Genomic DNA, 10,664 nt, shown 5'->3' on the forward strand with positions numbered 1-10,664 from the left:
GATAGCTCGTGGTGATCCAAAGCGACAAATGATATGGTTTCTAACAAAGGAAACAACAGTGTTAGCATCATCAGTGCGGGTAAGAATTGCTTCCACCCATTTAGAAACGTAATTCACAGCTAACAATATATAAAAGTAACCATTAGAATTTGGAAATGGACCCATGAAGTCAATGCCCCAAACATAAAAAATTTCACAAAAAAGCATAATCTGTTGAGGCATCTCATCCCTCTTGGATATATTACCAAACCTTTGGCATGGGGAACAAGATTTGCAAAATTCAGCAGCGTCTTTAAAAAGAGTAGGCCACCAGAATCCACAGTCTAAAATTTTTCTAGCTGTTCTCTGAGGACCAAAATGTCCTCCACTCTCAGATGAGTGGCAGGCCTCTAAAATGGACTGGAAATTCTGATTGAGGCACACATCGTCTAATTACCTGGTCAGCACCACACCTCCATAAATATGGGTCATCCCATATATAATATTTGGACTCGCTTTTCAGCTTGTCTCTTTGATGCTTAGTAAAGTCTGGAGGAAAAGTGCGGCTGACTAGATAATTAGCTACAGGCGCATACCAAGGGACTACTTCAGATACTGCTTGTAAGTTGTCGAATGGGAAATTATCATTTACAGGAGTGGAGACATCCGTAATGTGCTCAAGGCGACTCAAGTGGTCTGCCACTAGATTCTGGTTACTACTCCTATCCTTAATTTCTAAATCAAATTCTTGTAATAGCAATATCCAATGTATAAGCCTTGGTTTGGACTCCTTCTTAGCTAATAAATACTTTAGAGCTGCATGGTCTGAGTACACTACTACTTTAGTACCAAGTAAATAGGCTCGGAATTTATCCAGAGCGAACACAATAGCTAAGAGCTCTTTTTCAGTAGTAGTGTAATTAGACTGAGCAGCGTCTAAAGTTTTAGACGCATAAGCAATGACAAAAGGGTCCTTACCTTCGCGCTGAGTTAGCGCTGCTCCTACTGCATGATTGGAAGCATCGCACATGATTTCAAATGGCTGGCTCCAGTCTGGTCCTCTCACAATTGGAGCTTGAGTCAGGGCAGTCTTCAGCTTATCAAAAGCTTGCTCACAATCTTCACTGAACTCGAACTCGATTTCTTTCTGCAGCAATCTGGATAAAGGTAATGCTACCTTACTAAAGTCCTTAATGAATCTCCTGTAAAAACCTGCATGGCCAAGGAATGAACGGACTTCCCTCACGGAAGAGGGGTAAGGTAAACTAGAAATAACATCCACCTTTGCTGGGTCTACAGAGATACCAGTATCAGAAATAACATGCCCTATAACAATTCCTTGTTTCACCATAAAATGACATTTTTCAAAATTTAAAACAAGGTTTGAACTAACACACCTGTCCAATACTCTAGATAAACTATCCAAACAAAGGCTAAATGAATCACCATATACGCTAAAGTCATCCATAAAAACTTCTATACAAGTCTCAATAAGGTCAGAGAAAAGACTCATCATGCACCTTTGAAAAGTAGCTGGTGCATTGCATAAACCAAAAGGCATTCTCTTATAAGCATAAGTTCCAAAAGGACATGTAAAAGTAGTCTTTTTCTGATCCTCAGGGGCTATATGAATTTGAAAGTATCCTCTATAACCATCTAAAAAGCAGTAATGGATTTACCTGACAGGCGATCAAGCATCTGATCAATGAATGGCAAGGGGTAATGATCCTTGCGAGTGGCTTGGTTGAGACTCCTATAGTCAATGCAAACTCTCCATGAATTCTACACTCTAGTTGTCAGAAGCTTTCCTTGCTCATTTCTTACTGTTGTGACTCCAGACTTCTTGGGCACCACTTGTACTGGACTGACCCATTCGCTATCTGAGATGGGATAAATGATATCTGCTTCAAGTAGCCTGGTCACTTCCTTCTTGACAACTTCTAAGATGGTGGGATTCAATCCTTTGAGGTTGACGGACAGGTTTTGCTCCCTCTTCTAAGAATATTCTGTGCTCACAAACTTGAGGCTTGATACCCACTATATCCGCCAAGCTCCATCCAATCGCTTTCTTATGTTTTCTCAGTACACTGAGTAGCTGTTCTTCTTGTTGGCAAATAAGCTCCCTCGCAATAATAACTGGAAACTTCTGCTTGTCCTTAAGGTAAGCATACTTGAGGTGTGGAGGGAGGGGTTTTAATTCTAATTTCTGCTCATGGCCAGGTTCTGGATTATCCGGAGCTGGTGATAATAGTAAAGTGCTCTCATTGTCCTTTGAAAATGTCCTACACTTGGACCTTGCCCTATGTACTTTTCTTCTAATTCTTCCTGGTGAACTTCAGCTACGGTTTCATCAATGATGTCACACTGGGAGATAGAATAATCTTTCGAAGGATGCTTCATAGCTTCATTTAAACTGAATTTCACTATTCTGCCATCTATTTCAAAAGAATAAGTTCCTGAAAATGCATCCATCTTGAACTTTAAAGTCTTTAGGAATGGTCTTCTAAGTAGGATTGAGGATGGCCTCCCGGAGTCAGTAGGGGGCATTTCCAGGATATAGAAATCAATGGGAAACATGAGCTCCTTGATGCTCACTAATACATCTTCAGCAACTCCAATCACTGTGATAATGCTTTTATCTGCCAACACAAAATGAGCTGCCGACCTTTTTAAGAGAGGGAGCCTTAAAGCATTATATATAGACAAAGGCATTATACTAACACACGCTCCTAAATCACACATGCAGTCAGAAAATATCACACCTCCAATAGTACAGTTAACCATACATGGACCTGGATCACTACATCTTTCAGGTATACCTCCCATTAAAGCAGAGATAGAACTATCTAAAGGAATGGTTTCTAATTATTAATTTTATCCTTATGTATACATAAATCCTTTAGAAACTTTGCATATTTAGGTACATGTTGAATAACCTCAAAAAGGGGAACGGTTACCTCAACCTTTTTGAATATTTCTACTATTTTGGGATCGAGTTCCATCTGTTTACTGGGCTTCCTTGTGAGTTATGGAAAGGGGACAGGACGGGTGTTATCCGCAGTTTCAGTATCCTTTGGTGCTTCACCCTGTGGTTGAGTTTCCTCTTCTTCAACTATATCCTGTATGTCCTCTTCCTCTTCAGCATCTTCCATTTCCACTGCATCTTCAGTTGGGGTGTGTTCTGGTGGACTTGGCTCCTCTTGGTTCCTCTCCTGCAATGTGGTTCCGGATCTCAGAGTGATGGCATTGATCCCACCCTTGGGATTAGGTAAGGTTGAGAAGGAAGTCCACTGGAGCTCGAAGGTTGGTTGGTGGAGTTATTTAGTGATCTAATCTGTGAGACAAGAGCTTGCAAGGTAGAGTTCAGACCATTTAGGGTAGAAGTAAGGTTGTTTTTCATGGCCTGCTGTCTCCGATCAATAGAATGTAATAACTCATCATTGGAAGATGAAGAGGAATAAGTGATCTGAGGGGTCTGCTGAGATGCTTGAGGCTGCCTTAGATGACGTGCTCTGTAGACCTGATTTTGATTCTGCTGTCTGATGTTGTTACTGTTATTCCACCTCTGGTTTCCATTATTATCTCTGCCTCCTCTGTTATGATTGTCCCTCCAACCCTGGTTAGAATTATCTCTCCATCCTTGGTTGGAATTGTCCTGCCATCCATGGTTGTAGCTGTCACCTTGATTGTATCCTTGATTGGGGCGGTCATAGAAGTTATGAGTGGCTGCCACAGTGTTATCTTCCTGCTGGAGCTACGGACATTCATCAGTATAATGGCTATAATCAGCACAGATCCTGCATACTCTTTGTGGAACCAACTGTTGGCTTTGCTGTGGTGGAGAGGACTGAGCTTACTGAGCTTTTTGTTGACTCAACTGCATCTGCTTCAGTAAGTTGGTCATTTCACAGATACTCTGAGTTAGAGAAGCAGTCTCTCTGCTAGAGGATACCTCTGTAATAGCTTTTGACCGGCTTTGTTTCTGCCTGTGATTCTGAGTAGATTCAGCTAAATCGCTGATCAATTGCCATGCCTCATCAGTGGTCTTGTACTTTTTCATAGACCCATTGCTAGCACCTTCCAATGTGGTCTTATCTTAAGGCTTCATGCCCTGTGTGAAGTAGCCGAGCAACACTATCTTGTCAATCATATGGTGGGGCATGTTTCTAAAAGATTATTGAAGCGCTCCTAGTATTCGTAGAGAGTCTCGGATTCGTCCTGAAAAATCATGGAGATGTCTTTCCTCAGCTTATCGGTAACTTCGGCTGGAAAAAATTTCTCCAAAAATTCTCTTCTAAGCGTATCCCAGCTAGAAATAGTTGCTCCGGGTTGAGTGTAGTACCACTCTCTTGCCTTTTCCTCAAGAGAGAATGGGAAGGCTTTTAACAGAATAGAAGTTTCATCAGCACCATCACGCTTAATAGTAGAACAAGTTGTTTGGAAATCCCTAAGGTGCTTGATAGGCTCTTGAGCAGGTAAGCCATAAAACTTGGGCACCAAGTTGAGTAGTGCAGTCTTTATTTCAAAATCTACAGCCACCGCTGGGTCATGCACTTGAAACAGTTGCAGTGTGAAATCTGGGGCTCCAGCTTCCTGGATAGTAACTCTCCTAGGTGCTACCATGTTACCTGCACGTGAATCAATTGAATCAGTAGGAAGGGAGCTTGTTTCTTCCTTAAGTGACGTTTCAGATTCGTCCTCGGAAAGGACTAACCGATGCCGAGCTTTCCTTATATGTGAAATAGTTCTTTCAATCTCAGGATCAAATACTGGTAAGCTTGGATCAGGAAGTGAACGCGTCATTTAATGGAAGAGACATATAGCTCATGATAACAAAAACAAAATAAAATAAAATGCAAATAAATAAATTCCAATCAATAAATTAGCACTCTATTGCAACTCCCCGGCAACGGCGCCAAAAATTGACGAGGCGGAAATTGGCAGATTAAAAAATTAATATGAGAGATACGTTGCAAGTACAGTTCTTAACCAACAAAAGTCCGCTTATCAATTTAGAAGGGTTGTCACAAAATTAGAATTAAAATACTGGGAGTATGAATCCCAGGTCGTCTCCCAATGAGTTGCAGAAAGATATGCTATTTTATTAATCAGAGGGTTTTCAAATTGGTTTTGAGTTTGATAAAAAAGAAATTAAAATAGAGAATTTATGTAATTTAAATAAAGGTCTTGACCGGGAGTGGATTAATTGGGAGTTCTATCCTTGTTGGAGTTCTCCTAAGATCAATTGATAATTGAAGGTTGTTCTACTTAGTTATCCTTTACTAGGTAGAGGAAAGTCAAGTAAGTTGGAAGTCTACTTCTATGTGATCTACAAAAAAGTAGACTTTGGAGTTCTTTTTAACTGAAAGAAAGGAAAATAGAACAAAAATGACACTAAAAGAAAAAATCTTGAAATAAGATTCAAATAGAAAAGTAATAAAAAATAGAAAGTACTAAATAAGCCAGTTTCCTAGACATAAAAATTAGAAGAATTTTGAAAACATTTTTTTTATTTATTTTTTCAATTTCACAAAAATATTCAAAGAATATTATTCTTTGATCAAAGGAACGGAGTGTGCCCGGGCTCCGCTGGTAGCGCGAACGAGAAAAGGTATCATTTTTCTCTTGAAAAGTTGTTAAAAAAAAATTTCTATCAGATTTATGAGTAAATTTATGAGTCATAAGACAATTAACCATTCATGACTTAGGGGATTTGATTTGGAAGAATAAAAAAAGGAATAGCCGGATTGAGTTCATGGATTCAATTTAACCTAGGTATCCATAGAGCAATAAATGATTTTTATATCCGAAACGCATTAGAAAAGAAGGGAAATCTACGAGAAAAAAATCATTATATAAATGAGAAAAGCCTCCAAGGTCCCATCCCCAAAATGCTAGGAGGTGTTCGGAAATGGTTGAAGTAGTTGAATAGGAGGATCACTATGACTATAGCTCTTGGTAAATTTACCAAAGATGAAAATGATTTATTTGATATTATGGATGACTAGTTACGGAGGGACCGTTTCGTTTTTGTGGGTTGGTCCGGTCTGTTGCTCTTTCCTTGCGCCTATTTTGCTTTGGGGGGTTGGTTCACAGGTACAACCTTTGTAACTTCATGGTATACTCATGGATTGGCAAGTTCCTATTTGGAAGGCTGTAACTTCTTAACCGCTGCAGTCTCTACTCCTGCTAATAGTTAGCACACTCTTTGTTGTTACTATGGGGTCCTGAAGCACAAGGAGATTTTACCCGTTGGTGTCAATTAGGTGGTCTGTGGACTTTTGTTGCTCCCCACGGTGCTTTCGCATTAATAAGTTTCATGTTACGTCAATTTGAACTTGCTCGATCTGTTCAATTGCGCCCTTATAATACAATCGCATTCTCTGGTCTAATTGCTGTTTTTGTTTCTGTATTCCTGATTTATCCACTGGGTCAGTTCACAAGTTCTAATCCTCTCCCTTAGGAAGGATTAGTGTCAGTGACTAGAGAGCCATCTAACAATAAACCCAATTACAATTTTTCTCTTGAGCATTCTAACTCAAGGTTCTCCTTTCAATCAACTCCCAATCAACTTGGAGAACTACTCGCTCATCATGAATGTAAACTTCACAAAATAAGAAAGGGAAATAAAGGAAGACATGATAAATAATAATCAAAAAGACCAATTAAAAATAAAAATAGTTCTTGTATTAATAAATTCTAAAAATAATCCAATGGTAACTCTGAACAAATTAATGATATGAAAGAGTAAGTAAAAAGTAGAGAAAACAAACTAGATAGATGAAGTCTTGCGGAGGTAATAGCTCTTCTCTATATCCTAATCTAAAAAGCAATAAAAACGAGATCCTAAGAACTATGAATGTATGGAGAGAAAACTTAGAGGAGGAGTAAGGTCAGATCTAAAACTAAAAATTTATGCCGAATGAATGTCCTTCTTGGTCTCTGCATGTTCCCTGGCTCTAATCTGTGTTTCTGGGCCAAAAACTGGGTTGAGATGTGGCCCAGAATCCACGCCAGCGATTTCTACAAATTTTGCAGATCGCGCACGCCACGCGATCGCGTCATCCACGCGTTCGCGTCATCCAGCGTTTTTTCCTTGCCACGCGTGCGCGTCGTCCACGCATTTGCGTCACTCGTGCGGCTTCCAATTCACGTGTTTGCATCAGGCACGCGAGCGCGTCATTGCCATTTCCTCCATTTCGCGCGGTCGCGTGAGCCATGCGTCTGCCTCGCTTCTCGCTGGTCATCTCCTCAATTTCTTGTGTCCCTTCCATTTTTTGTCAGCTTCCTCTCCATTCTCTAAACCATTCCTGCCCTATGAAGCCTGAAACACTTAACACACAGATCACGGCATCGAACGGTATAGAGGAGAATAAAAATATACAATTAAAAGATCTTTAGGAAGCAATTTTTCAACCATGGAACAATTTTGGGAAGGACTTGTAATATCATGCTAATCATATGAATAAGTGGGTGAAGACTTGATAAAACCACACAATTATGCACAATATAAGTCATAAAATAATGGTTTATCAATACTCACTCCGAATGTTCATGCCAACAATTTTGAGCTTAAACCTCAGATCATTACTTTTGTTCAGAATAACTGCCAGTTTGGAGGAGGTGCTTTGGAGGACCCAAATCAATAGTTATCCATTTTCCTAAGGATATGTGACACTGTTAAAACCAATGGAGTACATCCAGATATCTACTAGCTACTTCTATTTCCTTTTCTCTAAGGGATAAAGCAACTCAGTGGTTAGAAACTTTCCTAAAGGAGAGAATCACAAATTGGGATGACTTGGTTAACAAATTCTTGGCCAAGTTCTACCCCCCTCAGAGAATTATCAAGCTCAAAACTGAAGTACAAACCTTCAGACAATTGGAGGGAGAATCCTTATATGAAGCTTGGGAGAGGTATAAGGCACTGATCAGAAGATGTCCTTCGGATATGTTTAGTGAATGGGTGAAGCTTCAGAACTTCTATGAAGGTCTCTCTATGAAAGCAAGAAAGGCACTGGATTATTCTTTAGGAGGGTCACTTCAAATGATGAAAACTCTAGAGGAGGCACATGATCTCATTGACATGGTAGCTAACAACCAGTACATCTACTCCTCAGAGAGACAAGCAACTCCAAAGAGAGGTGTATATGAGCTTGAGGGTGTGGATGCAATCCTAGCCCAAAACAAGCTAATGCACCAACAAATCCAGCAGCAGATGGAAATGATGGCAAAAGGATGGATGGACTTCAATTGGCTACAATCAGCACAACAAGCCAAGCTTAAAATACATGGGGTCAAAATGAAGAAAGCTTTGAGGCATACAACAATGAGCAGCAACCTAAGCAAGTCCAATATATGCATAACACAAACTCTTCCCACAATGATTTCCATGGGGACACATACAATTTCTCATGGAAGAACCATCTTAACTTGAGGTAGGGAGACAATCAGAACCAATGGCAGAAGAACTCCAATCCCAATAACTTTCACAACACAAGCAACCAAAACCATCACCCCACTAACAACAATCCCTACAGAAAACCACAAAATAATATTTCCACATCCACATTCTACCTAAAAAATAACCTTTCAAATAACCCAACTAACTTCCATCAACAACCAACCTCTCATCCACAACCCCAGCCACATCAAGAGTCTCAAAGAATCTCTAATCTAGAGATGATGATGGAAAAGCTCATGAAGAACCAAGAGATGGCAAGCAAGAACTATGAAGCATCAATGAGAAACCTTGAAAGACAAATAGGGTAACTATCCAAGCAACCTGTTGAGAGGCCAATTAATGCCTTCCCAAGTGACACCATTCCAAATCCAAAGGAGGAGTGCAAGGCAATACAACATAGGAGTGGTAAAACATTTGGAAAGGACAACAAGGATGCCAGCAAGGAAGAGGCAGAGATCGAGGAAAATGATAAGGTGGATCACAAGAAAGACAATGAACCACAAGCTCCAAAGAAAGGCAAGCAAGTCTCAAAGTCACAACCACATTTAGAAGTCATGGCTAGGCTCAAGGTGCAAAGTACCAAAGAAAAGATAAGAAAAACATGTGTTCAAGGATTAATCAAATGGTTAAAAAGAAAGAGAATTCACAATATTATCCAAGTTCTAGTTTTGAAGGACATTGACATTTCTGAGCTTTAAAGGATAGTGAGATGCCAAAACTATTCAAGATCACAGTATCATCAACCCCACTCAGTGAATGGACAGGAGCTTAAGTGAAAACTCAATTCTTGTGCAATTTCACTTCTCAGTTCTATATGGTTTTTAGTTGCTTGAGGTCAAGCAACAATTAATGTTTGGTGTTGTGATGTGTGAGCATCTTCTCTTTATTTTCTTATTATTTTAGATATGTATTTATTGAATTTTATTAATATTTTAATATTTGAGGCCTATTTGGATGCTACATTGAGTCGCTATATGGTTTTTTTATCATTTCAGGTGAGTTTGGATCAGTTTGAGAGAGTTTGTGTATAAGAAAAGAGAAGAATTCTGAATCTGTTGAGCTGGTGCCAAACGCCGCATCTAACATTTAGTGCTTAGATGCTTTGTAATGTGTGCAGCCATTCTGTGAAGCCGGCGCTAAACACAGACCTGGGCGTTTAGTGCTAGGTGCCTCATAACGCGTGCGAGCAAGCTGTGAATTAGAGGTAGAATTCAAGATGGAACAAGGGGGACCAATTAGGATAGGTTAGAAACATGCTTTAGGTTATATTCTAGAGAGAAAAACTTTCTCTTCTCTCTAGAATTAGGGTAGAATTAGGTTAGATTTCTCTTAGATTTAGGTTTAATTGTTGCTTTGATTTAGTTTCCTTTACAATTTCTTGTTGCTACATATTTGCCTTCTTAGTTTTACTTGTCATTTCCTTTATCTTGTCACTCTTATGTTCATGCCCTCTTGTTGATTTTAATTTCCATTAATCCAATCTTGATGTTTTTATGTTATTGATGTTTATTTGAGTTGTTATTATTTCCTTGGATTGGGTAGTTGTAGATTTACTATTTCATGTTAATTTTATTTTGTGCCTTCCAAGTGTTTGATAAAATTGTTAGTTGGATTTTAGAGTAGAATTTTGTACTTTTGGCTTTGGTTGAGTGATTGGAGACTCTTGAGTTGTCAAACTTGTTTGTTGATTGGTGATTGAGGATTGCTAGTTGGCTTGAATTCCACTAAAGCTAATCTTTGATTAGGACTTGTGGATTAGACTTTAGAGTCAATTTTACTCACTTGACTTTCCTTCAATTGTTAAAGGTTGACTAAGTGAGAGCAAAAGACAATTACTATCACAATTGAGGATGATAATGAGGATAGGAATTTCAATTCTCACTCCTTGCCAAGACCTTTCTTAGTTGTTAGCTTTGTTTCCTTGTCATTTACATTTCTTGTTCATCATTATCAAAACCTCAAAAATACTTTCTCATAGCCAATAACATGCACACTTCCCTGCAATTCCTTGAGAGATGACCCGAGGTTTAAATACTCTCGGTTTTTATTGGGTTTGCTTAAGTGACAAACAAATTAAACTTTGATTGAGGGCTGTCTGTTGGTTTGGATCTATACCCGCAACATGATTATTTTTATGAAAATTCCTAACCGACGATTTTCCTACGTCAAGTTTTTGGTGCCGTTGTCGGGGAGTTGAATATGTGTGCCTTGTTATTAGTTA

The 10,664-nt window shown here is 39.2% G+C and overlaps 1 pseudogene; it reads left to right on the forward strand.

The window, feature by feature from the left end:
* LOC107615696 lies at window positions 5,357-8,416 on the forward strand (annotated as a pseudogene).

The sequence above is a fragment of the Arachis ipaensis genome, chromosome B09 (assembly GCF_000816755.2).
Source record: "Arachis ipaensis cultivar K30076 chromosome B09, Araip1.1, whole genome shotgun sequence".
Classification (NCBI taxonomy): domain Eukaryota; kingdom Viridiplantae; phylum Streptophyta; class Magnoliopsida; order Fabales; family Fabaceae; genus Arachis; species Arachis ipaensis.